The sequence below is a fragment of the Drosophila gunungcola genome, assembly GCF_025200985.1.
Source record: "Drosophila gunungcola strain Sukarami chromosome 2L unlocalized genomic scaffold, Dgunungcola_SK_2 000037F, whole genome shotgun sequence".
Taxonomy (NCBI): domain Eukaryota; kingdom Metazoa; phylum Arthropoda; class Insecta; order Diptera; family Drosophilidae; genus Drosophila; species Drosophila gunungcola.
This window is the reverse complement of record NW_026453164.1, coordinates 650345-669413: the sequence shown is the minus strand read 5'-3', so window position 1 is coordinate 669413 and position 19069 is coordinate 650345. Positions and strand designations below refer to the sequence as shown.

General features: G+C 37.5%; 1 protein-coding gene across 2 annotated transcripts in view; it reads right to left on the bottom strand.

Annotated features, from left to right (window-relative positions):
• LOC128253473 (cGMP-dependent protein kinase, isozyme 1) overlaps nucleotides 1-19069 on the bottom strand; it is a 59384-nt gene that overhangs the window by 13034 nt on the left and 27281 nt on the right. The window lies entirely within an intron of this gene.

Below are 19069 nucleotides of genomic sequence, written 5' to 3'. Positions count from 1 at the left end.
AAAGCGTTTGCAGGCCAAAAAAAGGGGAGAAAAACTGGCAGCCAAAACTGCCAAACAAATTGATTGGAATCGAAAACGAAACGCAAACGAAAACGATTCGAATGATTGACTGGCTGGCTGACTGACTGACTGATGGCTCGACGGACAAAATATGGATGGCTTATGGCGGTGGTGTTGGTGGTGTTGCTGTTGCTGAAATGTAACCAAAAGGGTCGACTTTGATTGCACACGTTTGCCGCTCACCTTAAATTTGGGGCTCGAAAAACATTTTAGCCTGTAAATTAATTTCATTGCCTGACTCATGAATGAACAAACGGACAAACGGACAAATGAAACTACGGACAAATTAACAAACGGACAAATGGGACAAACGAATAAATACCATTTGCCCGTTTTTTGACGAATGCAATTACGCAACGGTCTGCAATGCAAATTTGTGTTGTTGCAGTGTGCCTCCCATTGTTGTTTTTGTGTTCCTGCCCAGTCATCGAAAATGCATTTGGAATTATTTGCTGGCCGTCGCCCGGAGGAGACTTCCGCCGCCACCATTCAAATCGAATAACGCCTCTGCACATAGAACAGCATCGAGGGGAATCGAGCTGAATCGCATCGCAATGAATGCACGGACGTCTCCTGCGCCACGCCCTTCCCGCCCTTCGACACTTTTCCGCTGCACTAAAATACAAATGTAATTCAAATGAAAATGCTAGACTTTAGAACAAAGTATAGAAATAAAAATTAATTTTAAAGCGATATATTTTATACAAAATTTAAATAAAGCGCAAAAAATAAAATACATAACAATAAAAGGGACTTGATCTTAAAGCCTTTATACTTCTCACTCACTTTTCTCGCTGTGTAGCCGTTAACAATGACAACAGAAGCGAAGGCAAACCCGCAGCTCACAATGCAACTCATGCAATCGACGAATCGACAACTCGACGTGTTTATTCACTGCATTTCCTGTTGATATTCAACAAATGTCAGCTGCACCTCCTTTTGGCCCCCGCTGTTTCAGAGTTTCTGGAGGAAACAGGAAGCGCATTTGCAGCGCTTTGCCAGGACATCCCGCCAAAAGGAAAGGAGAAAGGGGAAAAGGGCGGTGGAAAGTGGGAAAAGTTTCGAGCTGCACATTGATTTTTGCCCTTATTGTTGGCAATTGCATGTGGCCTTGCTACACCAGTCTGCAGACCTTAGAAGGCCCCAGCTTTAAACTTCACCAAAAGAAACGGTTTAAACAAGCATTCCAGGAAAAGTGAAAGAAAAGCTATTTTTATGTCAGAGTCTTTTCTCTTTTTAAAATCTTGACTTATAACAAACTTATTGTAGCCTGGGAATTCGTTTAAAAAAATGAAAAATATATTTGAGCTCACTCGACTTCGATATGGTTCATTTAGATTGAACGTTAAGCAGTCTTTAAACTAATTTAATAAATTTGCAGTACATTTTTAAAAGAACATAAAAGCTTTTAAATTTTTGTTTCCCAATTAGTTTAAGAAATATCTCAACTGAAAATCAGAAATCGAGCCAAACTCCCCGAATGCCGTGTATAATTATTGACTCAACCGGCAGCAGCCAACTGCTTTCTCCTTCCGCCGCCCAAGGCCAAAAGAAAAATGAATTTAATTTTCATAAATATTTCTCATTCTTGGCAGTGGGAGTATTAAGTTTTAAGCTGCTGTTGCAGTTGTCGTCATCGTCATCGTTTTCTCCTTGCTTTTTGTGGTGCCCCTCATTTCGCATTTCAGCTCCTTTGGATACGAAGAAAAACCGGGTTTTTACTCACAAACATGTATACACAACGCCCCTTAGGCATTGCCACGCCCACTGCAGTGGCAAGTGCGTCAATACGGAACAAAAACGGAAAACGTGGCCAAGTGAGTGTGAGTGAGGTAAAACATAAAAAATTGAAACTAAAAATGTTTTATGCATGGGCAAACCACAACAAAGCGCGTAAATGTCATTTCCTTTTGACTAAAAGGATACTTTGAAATTGAAATTGTGGTATTTTTTACACACCCACACAGCTGCAGTACAGTGCTCACACTGGAGGGCAGCACCTCCTCCTCCTCCTCATCCTCATCTGGATCCTGAAGTCCTGGAGTCTCGCTCCAGGCAAAAAACGTCAGCAATGCCTTTGTAATAGTTTCTACCCCCAATTCAGTGGCTGTTTTGCCGGTTGCATTGTGCGGCCATCGAGCATTTTGAGTGGTCTGCTCATGTGAGCAGCCACCAATGGGTTAAAGCAAGTGGTTTGGCTGCGAGTGGGTTAAGGCTCGGGGTTTTTTTTTACTGACAAGTGACACAGAGACAAGTGGCGAGCTGGAAATCATGCTTCAGCTAATTCGACAAAAATACAAGCGATATTTCTATTTGTTTATGAAATATACCTTGTACTCAAAATAAAATTAAATTTAAATTTAAGAACTTGAAAATTTAAATTTTAGAAAAAATGTATTGTTTTTAAAATAATTTTCTACATTCCAGAAAAGGTTTCATATATTTTTTTTTCTTTTTTTCCTAGATTTAAGAATGAAAACGCCATTTATTTTAGAAAGTATGAAGACATAGAATATAAAAATATGTCTAGTTTCTTGTTTTTGTAGTTCTTATTTTATTTTGAGTGTAGTCTTATAGTTATTTCAATGATAAGCAATACTACCCTTTTCCCCGCTTGTTGGAAACATCAGTAGTAAAGGCAGGAAATGTCTCAATACCAGACTTTGTGGCAATGACGAGCCCATTGACGTGGCAACTACTAATATAGCCAATGTGGAATATTGTACAAATAGCATACTTTGCAACTAATTACGCTTGACAAATAGGGGGCGGAAAATGCGATGCCTTCAGGCCAGAACTGTTATTCACACCACTGAACAGTGGTTTCTCAAAGTGGCTGACATCTCCATTGGAGGCGATTCCGGGAAGGAGACACTTACATAGAAATGTGTTTCAATTGGATAGAAGGTAATGTACCGCAGAATAAGTACAAACTTAGAGTCTACAAACTACATTAATGTATACATTAAACTCTAATTTTAAGAAGAATGATAAATACATGGAAATAAATAACATTAAATTTAGACAAAAAACTGTCCTGTTTTCATTAACTATTATTGTATCTAAAAATCTTCTCAATTGGTTATTAAGTTTAAAATTGTATTAGAACACTATATTTTGATCGATACATTATACATGACTCTTTATTCCTAAGTTTAACTAAGCCAGAACCCTATTGTTATAGTTATAAGACCACTGTGGCCAATGGGAATGGCAAATGGAGAAAGCAGCTCCGTGGCGAAGGAGCAGTGGCATTGGAGCATTGTGCCAGTTACAACGAGCGACTAAACATCACAATTGAGTGCAAAATTGTACGGGGGAAAAGGGAGTGAATGCATTTTCCGACTGGCTGAGCAGCACTCTCAGGAAAACAGGGGAAAACTTGTCGCTTGAGGGGAGAAGAGTGCCAATTATCGGCATTTTGCATTTGGAATTTTGCATTTGGCATTTGTGGCCAAGGCAGCGAGGCATGAATTATTATGCCGAAAAACTTTCGAGAGACAAAACTCTTGCATTGGCATTGAGTTAAATTTCGATTCTGCTCTTGGCCCCTTATCTACTCGGTCCATAAGCCCTCGAAAGTTGCCTCTGAAATATTCATGCGTGTGGTGACTATTATGCCAGGAGAAAACAGGGAAGTGCCATTTAGTAATGCAATTGCAACACAAAGACTGGGCAAATTCAAAAGCAACTTGGCATTGTTTGCACTTATTCGACACGCCTTTTTAAAGCACTCCAAAAAATTGTAACTGGTGTATATTTATTGATTTCGTATCAATGAAAATAATAAATATAGCATGAAGCCTTAGTAATCAATAACAACAGTTTTTCATGGTTATTTAAAGAAACTGAATGAAGCTTTGCTTGGATTATATATTATAAATAAAGCAGAGCTATAATTTGTTATATCCATTAAATTTAGGAGACTTCAAGGTCATAACAGAAACTCTTTAAAGTTTTAATTGGAAATTAAATAACGCACAAAATAATCGCAGAATATTTGTAAAGTTCTACACTTAAAAAATACAACAAAACAAAATATTTTAAAAGTCATACTGTAAAAAGCTACCACACTTAGAAAAAAGGTTGCATCAGCGCCTATTGATTGTCCCGCCAAATTGTAGTTTAAATAAAAATATAACCCAGAAAATAATCAAAGAATATTCTTTTAAAATTGCAATTGAAATCAATTAAATTTTAATGGTCTATTATTTGTCTCTGTGCATCTGCATCTGCTTGGGTTTCGAGCAGGCTAATTTGCGGTTGGCCTTATAAATTGGTCAGACCGCAGCTCGCACATAAAACCAAGCACACAGAGACAGAAATCAAGCATTCGCCGCAGGCTGTGCGCTAAGAAAGCGGGACAAGTAGGGAAAAGTGGGAAAATCGGGGGAAAGCAGCAGGAAGCGAGGAAAAACTTTTACGAGCCTCGCAATGAGCGGCCAAAAGTTTGCTTTACGACAATTATGGTGACCAAGGAGACTGGAGGAGGTGAGGGGTGAAGCGTGTTTTGGGGACGACAAAGTTCAATTACGGTCAACAAATTGTTTTGCAATTTGAAAACACATTTTCATAGTTTTTTGCTGGCCGCAGCTGTAGGGAAATGAGGAAAATTCCCCCCTCCATTTTTAAAGCACGCTCATAGCCGCAAAGTGTGCAATGAAAAAAGAACGCACAAGATTTTAATCGTGATTTGCGCATATTGCGTAAAATTGAATTTTCAAGTAACCAAAAAGTTCCGTCAAGCGCCTCAAGTGGGCGCCTGTGGAGGAGGGGCGTGGCACACCAGAAAATTTCTCAATTCGAGTTCTCAAATGAGTGTGTTTAGTGCGGAGATGACAACGTGATTTATATTTGTCGACTTGAATTTGAACTTTGATTGTTCAAAATACCTTAACCCAATTGATACAAATTCAAAGCTATTTTAACTCTTTTCATTTTAATAATATTTAATAACAAAAATTGATAGTTTTACTAAATAAAGGTGCCAAACTTTTATTTTATTTTTTATTCCTTGATAAATATACTTAAAATGGCTTTTATTTAAAAATCGTGTAAAAAACTTTATTCCGATCTACTCCTTTTTTTAACCAAATCTAAGAGATATTTTTTAAAAAGGTTTTTGGTTTATAATATTAAACAAAATATAAATCTAGTTTTAAAAACCTTGATGGTATAATTACTTTAAATAACTAACTGTATGTAGTTTCAATCTTAGTTTAAACTTATTTACTGACCCCTATAAGCACTTTAAAATACCTTAAACAAAAGGGTATAGATTTAGTAGTTCTTTTTATTTTAACAATATTTTTTTTATCTTTGAGAATAAGATTAATATCGTCTTTGATTGAAAATTACTTTCCAGAATCGTGTAACAGACGTTTAACCGATTTATTAAAAATAATACTTTGACATCTTTATAGATCGAGTTTTTAAAACCTTGAAAAAATAACAATCTAGTAACTCTACTTAATTTAGATGCAATAATACTTAAAGCCATTTATTGACCCCCTAAGAACTTTCTGGTCCCAAAATCACGTTTCCATCTCCCATTTTTGCCTGCGTCTCCAGCCTGCGTCTCCTGCGAGTTGCAATTGGTCGAGCACTCATGGAACTGATGTGTTTACATTTAGTGCCAGCTGCCATCTTTGGAGTCTTCTGAATCGTTTAAATCCCTGCCCCTTTCGCATCCGCCTCCGCATCCACTCTCTATTTGCCCAGACTTAATTGTGGGCAAACTTACATCAGTAAACCCTGGCGTGCTGTGGAATAATCTTGCTCCTGTGGAGTCGCCACATTTTGCCATCCTCCCTTCAAGTGGATGCAACTGTTTCCCCCGACTTCTCCATGCTGTTTTGTTTCCCTTGCTGTTGCTCTCTGGCATTATTATTTTTAGAGAACACGTTTTTAATTTCATTTGAAATTCATGAGCTGCATTTTCTCGCTTTCCGAGACAAAAACAAAACAAAAGGGAAGCGAACGACTCTTAAAGCTGCAATTGAATTCCCGTCGCAACGTCAAATAGCTTTATTCCGGTCTGGCGGAAAATTCAATTTGGGAAGCTCTTTTAATATGCGGCGTCTTAGGCATTGTCTGGCATTTCCATTTCCATCTCCTAAGCGGCTTTCTTCGTCCTCCAGGTGGTTTCACTTTCGCAGGCTCCGAATTCGGTTTCTGTTTCCTGGTACGGGCCCAAAAAACACAATCATAAGGCCGTTTTAATTTAATATTCATAAGCAGCAGTTAATGAAAATCACTTGAAGTCATCAGATGAGGGGCGGCCAGAAAAGGGGGTGTGGCCATGTGTGACAAGGGGAGCAATATCAGACGATATTGCGTTGTTACCTATATACTATATAATAAAATGTCAAATATGTTTGACGCAATTTAACCGCAACACAATCTCCGCCGAACGGCGAACGGCAAACACCCAACTGGCACTCGAGGGTGCTTAAGGGCCCTCAGGTTATCAGGTGGAAGGAGGTTAGTGACAGGGCACAAGGATGAGGACGAGGACGAGGACAATATCCCTGAATGGGATATGGTCTGCGACAACGTCGATATGGCCGACGTGGCAGGTAAAAAGGCAATTCCCGGCTTCAGTTACCCAATGCAGCTGCCCCGCAACCGGAGCCTTTTAGCCGATACTTCCGATACCCTATACTTCTCAAGTTATTTATCCAACAAGTACACTAACACTTTAAATTGGTTCGAATATTGATTATGCCTCCTGCTAAAAAATAAGCAATCACCCAATGCAATCACTTTAAATATATTTAATACTTAATATATATATATAAACTATTTTTCTTGCTTTTAATAAAGCAGATAGCCATATCTTTTATATTTCATAAGGATTTGTTTACTGCCAAAAAGTTGATCACAAAAAAAAGTATACAACTTTATCTTGTATTGCTACCATTTTATACATTTTAAGCAAATTGTCAGGAAACATAATGTTGAACAAGTTGACTTAATATAAATGCTTAATTAAATTTTTAGTAAACATAAAATCGTTGCATATAAATTTAAATAAAGTGATCAGTCAAAGCAAGTTCAAAAGATTTAATCTAATTATTTAAGAAACATTTTAACTTGTTTATTCAAAAGGTTTAAATGTAGTAAATTATTATTTAATTAATTTTAATGCGGTATAAGGGGGTTCAAGGCACTACCCCGTGTGAATAATTTTGTACAAAATTTGATATTTAAACCCCCCACTCTGATAATAGGTATCTCAATAACCCTAAGCCCACAACATCCTTGCTTAGTATCGCCTGTGCTGTATTGTTATTAGCATAAAATGGGTACGTGAGCGTGGCGCAAACTGAAGGCCAATCTTAAAGAGCTGTACTAGCCCAATCGGAATCAAAAAGGTAGGAGGAGACCTTAAATAGGGGCCAAAGTCAATTTATTGATTTTTCAGGACCGCATTTTTTACTTTCCAATCGAAGACAACGGCGATGCACGCCATTTGTTGTGGCCCCCAATGAGATGTAGCCCAGATATTTGAGCAAAAAGGACATTGCATGCTGCTTGAGGATGCAGGAGAAAGGATATAGGATATAGAGAGCAGGGAAAGCTGGGGAAAGGACGAAGCAGCCTTCGGCTATTCAGTCTGCCAGCCAGCCAGAAAAACAGTCAATAAAAGTCCACTTACATTTCTGCCGACATCTCAATTATTTTCCTTTCTCTTACATACACACAGGCACACACACAAGAAGAGTGAAAGGAAAAGGGTCACAAGGGACGAAACTTTCACCTGCTGGCACACCTTTGAAGGCCTCTACGGATTCGAATCTTCTTGTCTGGCTTTGACACTCACAATTTCACCAGCAATAATAATTCAAATTAAATTTCACCGAGGCAATCGCAATCGAAAGAAGATGTAGATTCATAAATATTTGAAAAATTCCTTGGAGAGTTAATAATTTAAAGTGGCAAAGGATAAAACACTTTAATTGATTAATTAACGGCAGGGAGCTAAAACCATTGGGAAATCATAATAAGCTTTTGAAAGGAAACTAAATAAATTTATAATGGGTTTGTTATTCATAATTATGAACAATATATATGTTTATTCTAAAATTTAATAGTTCCCTACAGAATTAAGTTAAAAGCCAACCACCAAAAAACCCTTGAAAAGTTCATAATTTGGTGTGGCAAAGGATAAAAAACCTTAAATTTATTAATTAACAACAGGGAGCTTAAATCCATGGAAAATCATTATGAGCTTTTAAATGAAAATTGTTTAATTTCATAATGGGATTCCAAAGTTGGGATAATGTCCACTTAACACAGCAGCCAGACAACTTATCGTCCAATAAAATTACTCACTCGAAAAATCAAACATTGCATTAACTTGACTTTTAACATTTAAAAGTTAAATGGGGGGCTTGTATTTATCTTGATCAGTTAATTAAAATATATTTGTAATTGTTTTGGTAAATCATAATGAGCTTTTAAGTGGAAATAATTTAAATTTATAATGGGGTACCAAAGCTGGGATAATCTGCACTTAAAACCGCAGTGTTAAGTTTTATTATTTAAGCCAGACGACGACTTGTTGCCCAATAAAATTACACGCCCGAAAAATCAAACATTGCGATAAACCGAGTTAATGAATCGAGCTAAGCTAGGGAAAACCCATAAATAGAAAATGGCAATGGGGAAAAGGCAACCAGAAATTGGGGAAAAACGGCTCCCCCGAGGAGCTCCAATTAAGCAAAGGAAAACGGACAAACATTACGGCGAAATCGCTTTATTTTTGAAGTTGTTCGAAAACACTCGAAATGAACAAACCCATTTGAGCAACTTAAGATGATTACGATGGGTCTGACCGACTTGAGACGGGAAAACGACAATGCCAAACAATTCATTTGGCGAGCGGATTTCTTTCGCCTCTACGGGAATAAAAAAGGGAAACGGAGAACTTCGAGGAGAAAGCGAGGGGATTAAGAGGAATCCCGTCAAGCTGGCATAATCTGCGCTCCGCTTGCTTATTTGCATAAAATAATTGAAAGGCGAAATTTAAAAGAATCAACAAAGGCGCCAAAGCCGGGAAAACAGAAGGGAAAACAGGGCGGAAAACTGAAAACCCAGCGAGAAACGCACTCGAGAAAATCCCCAGAAAAAGGAGAATTCTCGAACAAAGGCGTACGGTCAAGTGAGCCGGACTGCACCTCCGAGTGCACTAATTACGCCGGATGCAGGGCCTCCGGACAAGCTGGTTAACACGGAGAGAAACTGAAGGTGCGAAAAATAATATTTGAGTAATACATTTTATTTTTTTATCAACTTTAAACAAAAGGTAAAAATAACTAAAACCATATTACACATTCTCCAATAAGTTTTTATTGCCTTTGTCTTTTAAAAATACTTATATAATTTAATTTGGACGAATATATTGTTATTTGAAATTACAAAAAGAAATAAAAACATATACCACATATTTTTTTACTTTAAAAATATTTCAACAATTTAAATCCGACAAATAAAATGTTATTAAATATCATCCGCGTAATTAATTTAAACCAAAAGCAGATAACTTTACATCTTAAAAGATAACAGCTATAAAACAACATTTGAACACCTTGTTTAAATATGTATAAATATTAGCACTTTCTTACTGGTTTTAACTCACTAGAAATTTCAGTGCTATTTAATCCCTTTATGAAAGCTTATAATATTGTCCGAGATTCACTTAAATGCAATCCCCAACAATGCTGTCATCTACCATCTCATCGACATCATAGCTACATATAATGGTGGGATCTTTGACAGCGACAACTGGCTGAGTTTCGTTTTCTGTTCTATTAATTGGGTTTGCGCCGCGACAACTTTGTTTGCTCTCAATGGAAATCACGACTGTTGCCATCTGCTGACGGACTAATTGCCCGAGAGAATAGCAAATCCGGAGTGTCGTGGCAAATCATTCACTTATTTAATTTGCCACGATGCGCATTCGATTCGATTATATGGCCCCTGTGATTCCGATTGCGATTCCGATTGCGATTCCGATTCTGCCGTGCAATTAGTTGCAAAGAGGCACTCGGAAAATCAGGTTGTCAAAGGGGGATATTCAATTGGCGATGAAATCTTCGACAACCAATTGAATGGAATTAAATCCGGCATACTGGGCCAATAATAATAACCCGACTACACGTGTCCATCCAACGCTCGTTACGTCCATCGATGCTCATAATTGAATTAACTCTGGTCGAGATGGGGAGAAATCACTATAACACCCCCCATTTCACTCCATGTTGTCCTTTAATTGACAGCCACCTATTTAAATCGAATGCCCGGTGATGGACAACGGATGGAGACGTCGTCGTTAACCGCTTTTGCCAGCTGGATTTTCAACGCTCGAACAGTGATGGTATCCTAGATATTTTCCTGATCAAACTGGAATTCCTAAATATAGTAGTTAGGTACATTATCTTTCCAAGCACTTAAAAAAAAAACTATTCTTGGTTATTCTTCACCTCAAACTAGAAATTCTAATGCTGGTATTTCTAGTATTTACACAATTTTTTCACATTCTAAGCACTTATAAAAAAGATTTTCTTGTGCCAATATTCTTATATAGTTGATGCTGACTACTCGACAATTGTCGTTTCATCAACACAATTTAATCTTTATTTCTTATAGTAATTAACATACCTTCAAAATGTATTACTTTTTTAAATGCCTTTACTAATGTTAAAAATGTAGCTGTGTCTAGCATTATTCAACACTTGTTTGAGTCACGCCTTATACATTTTGCTATGGGCAACACTGAAGCTGGCTGCTCGACAATTGTCGTTTCATCAACTTAATTGAATCTGCCGCCCCACAACAATAGTGGGTTGGATATCCGCGGAATCGGGATCAGGATCGGGGTGGAGTTCGTGATGGCGATAGCTTACAGGTAGGTAAATCTGGTGTCAGGTGTTGCGGCGTATTGCTTACTCAGCCCGCGGGCGGAAACCTTTGTAATTGAAATTCCCTGTCTGAGGATTGCTGAGGCGTCTCCTCCACGGGGAGACTTCCGACCAAAATAAACGTCAGGCAAATGACATAACGCATACTTTTTTAATTATGCAAAGAGCCGGGGTGTGGGGGTCGACAAGACTGATTGATTGCCGACAAGACTCGGCTGCTAACGAATGGAAACAATTGATGACGACCGCCGCCGAGTCGGTGAAAGTTATGCTGATGCTGATGCTGATGCTGGGCTTACTTTCTCTTCGTTCTCATTCTACTTTCGCCACCTCAAGCGTAAATCTGGCCAAGCCCGCTAATGGCTTTCAATCCACAGAGACTCTCCAAAAGGAACTATCAGTGTCGCGGAGTTTTTCGTGACAACAGCAGCCATTAAACTTATCGAAGGACTCGCCTTCTCCTTCTCCTCATCCTTCACTGCTTTCCTGAATCTTTAAGCTCTTTTCGTAAATGAAAATACTTTAACAATCTGTTTGAGGCAGGCACGATTCGGTTGCAGGAAATGGACGGAAGTCCCTTTTATTAAAGCTTTTCCAACGTATCAATATTTTACAATTTATTTTAGCGAACAACTTTTTCGTTCTTAGCTTTAACGACCCTTGGGGGAAATATATTCTTTATTAAACAAATTACAAATTCTATAATGTAATTTTAGAAAAAATACATGGTAGGTTTTTAAGGAAGTTTTACTAAAGCATTAAAAAGGCTTTATATTACGACCCACAAAATAAATGATTTAAATTTTGTTAAAGCTTTGGCAATGTATCAATATTTAACAATTTAATTTGGTGAAACTCTTCATCGACCTTAATTTCAACAAATCTTAGCGGAAATTTATTAATTTAAAGTTTTAAAAGTAAAGCAAATGTTATAATTATAATACGCTTTTCAAATTGTTATTTTCGGTTATGTTATAAAATGGCTTTAAAAAAGTCGTTCTTATTTTAAGACCACGTGATAAATGATTTTAATGACCAATCGATGCTGACGCGTTTATTGACTTTCATTGAAACTTCCATTTGCAATAATATCATGCTGTCCATCCGTTAATCCGACATCATGGGGAGTTTTAAACCTTAAATTTTCATTCAATTCACTCAATTTTCACGTTGAATGCTATCGAACGGAATTCGATTTGCCACAAGGACTTCGTCAGCTCCGCCCATTCGCCCATCCTCCCATCCTCCCATCCTTTCATCCATGCACATTCATTGCCCCTTCCGGCAACTGCTGACAAGTTTCGAATTTCCTGGCGCTTCAATAATAATAACCAGCACTCCATTTCGCAAGGACAAGAAAACAGGAGAGGTGATGCATGGCATCCAGCTGGGAACCTCCGTGGTGGCTAGTCCCTAAACCCACTCCCTTTTCGGGATTCCCGATTCCCAGAGTCTTGGCTTCCTAAGTCCGCACACATCGCTGCACATTTATTTCCGGCAAATTAGGCTCAGCACGGTTCGAGATGCCACGACCACGGTGGTTCAAGAAAATCCAAGGCAGTTTTGCCATCTTGCAAGCCGCTTTGCGATTCAAACTTGACGTTGCTCATACGCCCCGAAGACCCAGACGACCCAGTCGACCCCCAAAAAAACCCAACCTTTGTCAATGCGAAAACATGAAAATGATAACAGACAATTTATTGAAGCGCTCAGATACATATTATACAGACATACAGACGGTCAGGGAATCCAAAAGTACCGACCTCAGCGGACTCTCAAAAGTAGGCAACACAAAATATACCCACGAAATTCCAGAAATGTTAAGATATGCCCATGATTATTATGATTTGTCGATTCCCGGCCACTGCCTCCGCTTTCGACTCTTCCGCCCATATTTTTGCGGGATATCAATGCGAGGCTGTTAATTTATTTCAGCTGCCCTGCACAAAGCAAAAAATGTAAGCTTTTGGTTTCCAATACAAATTGAGTCAGTCAATTTACACTGTCTGTAATACATTTCGAGTGTTCGTTTAAGGAAATTCTGATTCTATCATCTTTAAAAGAGTATTTTGGTTAATTTTTGCTTTGGTAACAATGTAAAAGACTACAGTTATAGAATTTTTGGTATAAATACCAAACTAAATGGTTCTTAATATATTATTTAGTATTGAATTAATAATAATTTAAAACTGTTGTTTTTTTTTAAAGACACACTTATTTAAACTAAACTTTTAATTTACTTTGGGTGTAGCTATTTAACGATTCAAAAGTTTCTACAGTAACATTGTTGATTGAAAATTTCCAGAATTTTGATTAATTACATTTTTGATATAGTTTTTTATTCACTGTCTTATTATGTTTGTTGTTTTTTTTACGGTGCATTCCTATTTGTATTCATACTACCTACATTTACGTTTTCAGTCCTGAATTCCGGCCAAAATCTATTTTATTAACCACACACACACACTCTGTTTTCCGTCGCATGTACAATTGCGACTTTTTCAGCTTGACAAATATGCATCGCTTTCGAAAATGAAGCTATTTTGCATGTTTTTGATTTTCTACGAAATCTTTCACAGATTGTGCGAGAAGGGAAATCCCCGCAGACTGTCTGGTATGGGGGTTAGCAACCGTCTTGGGCTCCTTTTTTTCGGCAGCTGCCGAGCGAAGGTCGGAGTTCCCAGGACCCCGACACCAACAGCTTAGCAGCCCGTGTCAATGGCTCGGTGCGTGAGAATTTGTTGCCTTGCGAGCTTAGAGGATGGAACATGCCAACCGGCGGCCAAAGGCAAGGGAAACGGAAGGTGACAGGTGGCGGTGCTCACCTGAGCCACATACATCACTTGCAACCCCCTGGTCCATGTTTAGTAGACAGTTTTATTTACGCTGATGGCCATAAATATTTGAATTACAATATAATATTTAAGCCCAAAGCCAGCGAGCTAGGGGTGAAAGATTTATGGCTGCCGCAAATCTACGCTAGCCACTTAATGCATTTTAATTTATTAAGCTGTCAATCTGCCGGGTTCGGCACAGTGCCACATCCGCATCCGCCAATCCGTATCCGTATCCCCATCCGCACAGGTGTGGCACACAACACGTGTGACTGGGATTTGTTCAGCGAAGAGTTATGCGTTTCTCCTGGACACGAACGGAATTCAAGTTAACTGCATTAACCAAACAGCGAAAGAGGAGCCACAATTTGCTTTTGCGGGAAAGAATTTACACAGAAAAAAAACAGCTCAATATCAACGTGATTTACGTAAGTCAAACAGATATTTCTGGGGAGGAAATCGCACAGAGAAATACAGCTATGCAAACTCTCCCTAATCGAAAAGTTAAAAGACTTAACATTTTCTAGAAAATTTATTTAAAACCCGGAAGAACAGTATCTTTAGTGCAGGACTTGCGACATTAAATTATGCTAGAAAAATTTTAACTAAGCTTATTTGTATATTAGTTTTCGTTTTGAAAAATCATCTAAATTTTTTGGATTTAAGATATTTTTAAGTTAAGTTAAGTTCTGGGTGTTTAACATGTTTACCTCTATTCCCAAAATTATAAATTTTGATGTGAAGTACATATTTGTTAAAAATATGCAGATATATGTTAACATTTAAATATTTTGCATTCGTTTATAAGCAGCTGCTTTCAACCGTTAAAGAAACGTACCACCACTGCCTTCAAAATATGTAATTTATAGACATTTAATTGTACTTAATCATTAAAATGATCACCACGTCATATCAGTTTCTCTATGTGTACAGGGGGAGAATGAGTTAAGAGGCCGATGTCGTTGCTTGCCAGTCACTTGTCGCCTGTCATTCGTCAGTCTTGAGTCTGCATGTCGTCGGCCTCTGGAAGTTCTGTGGCAAATTACCAATTTCAATTAGAGATGCAGAGCCAGAACATCGGAGCTCACAACAATACTCAATGAAACCACACGCACGGCTTAAATATCCTTAAGGGACTACACAGAGAAAGCGAGATGCTTATAACCAAATCGCAATCCTATTAAATCACTTTATAGGTAAACAAGTAATCATGCTAATAAACACATTTGAGGAAATAAAATCAATTTTGTAATCAAAATTGTCTATAAAATAAACACACAAAAAAAGATGATATACTACAATTTGGCCAAAACTAATAAACATTTTATTTGATAGAAATTTCACCGTTCATCAATGTGCAGATGATATGCACACAATGTATAACAAAAAATATAAAAAAAATAAAATTATTCAACGAAAATTTTTATGTTTTTCAATAAGAAAGTTACTCAGTTTAAATTGCATGCAAATTATTTAACAAAAAATGTTTAAGTCCTTTAATTGACAAGCCTTAAAAAAGCTATCAAAATTTTTCATAAATTAAAAATGGAAAAAATTGTTTTATTCAAGTTATTTAAAGTGTTTTTTTTAGTGCAGCCACACACACTCAACAACCTGCTGGCTGTTTAAATATGAGCAACAGATTAAAACTTAATTTAAAGTTGACCCAGCCGGGTTTCGTGTTTCCACTTCAAGTTTAATTAATATGTTAAGCCCGTAAAAGCCGCATCGGTAAACTAACCCCATCAGCCAGCTTTCGTGTCCTGTGTTTGTTTTTTGTTTTTCCATTCCCCCAGAGACCCCCGCACAACGCTTAGGCAAACAAAAGGGTTTGGGGCTTATATCATACTCCTCCCACATTTACACCCAAACACACAGAAAATGAAGCATCTTGCACGATGGATTACATGTGAAGCTGGAACTCAAGGTGAATACCAATTGTCTGCCAGTACTTTTTCCCATTGTACTTAGGTACATTTCATTTGCGTGTGCAGTGTTAATCCGCAAAAATCGGTAGACTGCGGCTGCCATATCCAGATATATACGCTTATATACAGCCATGGCTTTGGTCTTATTCATTGTTCTAATGCGTGCTTAAAGCGCATTTGCAGCATTTCAAACTCGTCTGCACGCACGAGTGCCCACAGTTGTGGTCACATAAATACTGTCAAATCAATGTTAACCATTTCCTAATGCACATTTCAGTCAAAATATTATGACTACTAACTTGGGAACTTTTATGTATCAGACAATAAATACATAAGCCCTTTATCAACAAATTACTTGTAAAATATTTAAATAAATAAACAAAACGTGGTTTAAATTAAATTTTTTTTCGAAAAATGTGTACTATTAAAGCTGTCGAGCCCTACTAATGATTTTAATTTATTTAAATTATTTAAAGATGGATTTTAATTACATATCCGTTTGATTGGGTTAAAGCTGTCGGACCCTTCTAAGGCACATACTTTAAAATAAAATGGTAAACCACAAAAACCAACTATCAGAAATGGTTTAATAATTTGAAACGAGTTTTCTTATCTTAAATGCTAGAAATGTAAATGCCATACCATTGGTAGAGAAAGCATTGAAATAATCTCGATAAATGCGACCACTACTGTGGCTTTCCTATGTGAATGCCGCGCCCAAATACAGGAACAAAGCACAAAGCTCCACTCGACAAATGCGCTGTAATTTGAGGCGACAAGTATGCAACGCAAATTTTAAATGCATTTCACGCACTGCAGCTGACGTACCACTCATTCCCCCTCATTCCCCCCCTCAAATAATCCCCTCCATAGTCCTCACTAATTCTGGTAAATCCATGAAAAGTCAGACATTTCTGTCACGCCCGAAAGTGTCGTCAAGTGATGGGTGTCGCCGCCAGCCAGGGCCCACTGTTGCACACAAAAAAACAAGTAGTTTATTACATATTTCGTTTCCTCTTAATTCTAAATAATGGTACATCATGATTAACCACGAAATATGGTCAAACAAAAACATACACTAAAATAAAGGTAATATTAGAAAATGTTTTTAAAAGGGAAGCAACCTAAAATTATTTTAATTAATAAATAAATACTAAGAAATAAATAATCAGAAAACTATTTTGTTTAATTAAAAAGATTATCTTGATTTTATGGTAGTAGAAAAAATTATACACCCAAGAAACTTGATATTTCGGGAGTAAAGAAAATCAACATCTTTTTAGAAAAAATTCTATTTCATTTCAGAAAAATTCCTTTTTTGTAGGTGAGAGAGATTTCTAACATAAGTCGGAGTTCAAATCTCAGTGCTTTCTTACTGTGTAGATGGCGTGGCCGTGGAGTTAGGTTGGAGTTAGAGCATCGCGATAGTGCAGTCGAATGGATTCACAAAGCACGCAGATTTCAATTAAACAGCTACGCACGAGTGTCCTTTATTTCACCTTTTTTATGGCCTCGCTTATCGGGCAAAATGGTGCAGCAATTAGAGCCGACTGATTTATCTAATTGGGAGCAGGAAAGAAAAAGACCGGAAGTGGACATGAGACCACGCGACTTCATGATAAGTACATGACTTTCGTCAAAGTGCCGAGACACGCACACGCATTATTCTTTCATCCTGATTGAATTAAAATTGAATTATTAATAATGTGATTTGCCATGATAAGGAAATTCACAAAAATCACTTTTTAAAGTACTAAATAATACAATTTTTTTGTAAGGAAAACATCTCTTTAAGAATCTTTACTATCAGACTATTTTGTTTAAGACAAACGACAAACTCTTGTGCAAAATATGCATATAGTTATATGAAATTAGAATATTTCAGAATTCTGAAAAGTATGCAAAACTTTGTCTCAGAATTTAAGACTGATTTGCATACCCAGTCGCACCGCAAAAAGTCAACACTTACAAGTTCTTCACACCATGTGCACGAGCATAAGAATATTAAAATCGCATTTTGCTTGAGGTGTTCGCTTTATAAAGCCATTACGAACTATCCGGGGGACGGCGAACGGGGGGACGAAGGCAAAAGGGGAGGTGGAGATGGGGGTTCTGCAAAGTCCGCATGTGTCGGCCGGCATTTTAACACTTTAATCATTGAAATGCAAATTCAGATCCGAGTTTCAGCAAGACATGCGTCAGCCAGTAGCACTTGTATGTTAACACGGCCACCGAATGGCACGCCCCTGAATTCTGGAGAGGACAGCTCAGGATTCTGGCTGGGATTTAGCATATTTAAGGCCCAATCTACACAGAAAGAAATATGTATAAGAATTTACTTTGTAGGGATCTGAAGTACGTCTTTTGTACAATTTTTAATAATTTCATGGCGGTTTTTTTCGAAGCTTAGGTAGGTTTTTCATAAGTTAACATCAATATTTCTTGTATTTAGGTAGACTTTTTGTTATACGAAAATCTGGCCTCTATTTTGGTTCGAATTTAATTTTGGGGCGACTTTTTTGTATTAAGATAAACAGGTTTTTTTCTGTGGAGGGCAACGCATTTAGAATTCAGCCTACTCCACACAACTGAGTTCCTTTTCGGCTCCGAAAATAATGAAAATGCAGGACCTGGCAAACGAATAAATTAACCTGAATCGCATTTATATTCGAAAGTAGTGGTGCGATGCTGCTGCTCAAACCTGAATTTCGCGCGGAATGCTTCCTTTATTGCACGTAAATAAAGTCATAAAGTCATCATTACAACCGCGCCAACAAGGAGCACGATACGATACGATAAAGGCGCACAAAGGACAAACTTTTGTGACTGCGATAAAAATTCGCAAATGTGCACAAATTACTCAAAACATATTAAAAACTGCGTCTCCGCCTCAACAACTTGCGCAAAACGTTGCACACAAATTAAAAACTCTTCGAAAGAGCAGAGATAAAAGGAAATTCCATTGTGGCAAGTTTTGTCGCCGACCTGAAGTTGCGTTCATTGTCGCAGGAAAATGCAGTACAACTTTTCGCAGCTGAAAATCATTGAGTGTTACTAGATGACTGGCAGTTTCCTTTGGCGACACGACATATGAAAAGTTTCGTAATTCAGTTGGTAAAGTCATCTTTGAATATGGCGGTGATTTTTTGTTGCTCTTCTACTAAAAATGGGTAATACTCATTATGGTTATATTAAAAATTAGGTTTAAAAGGGAGCCAATAATTTAACGCAAATTAAATATTATTTAAATAAAATTTAATCAACAATTTTTACAGATCCAAGTTACACAAGTGACCTGTGAGTACAGTTCTGGGTCACCTTT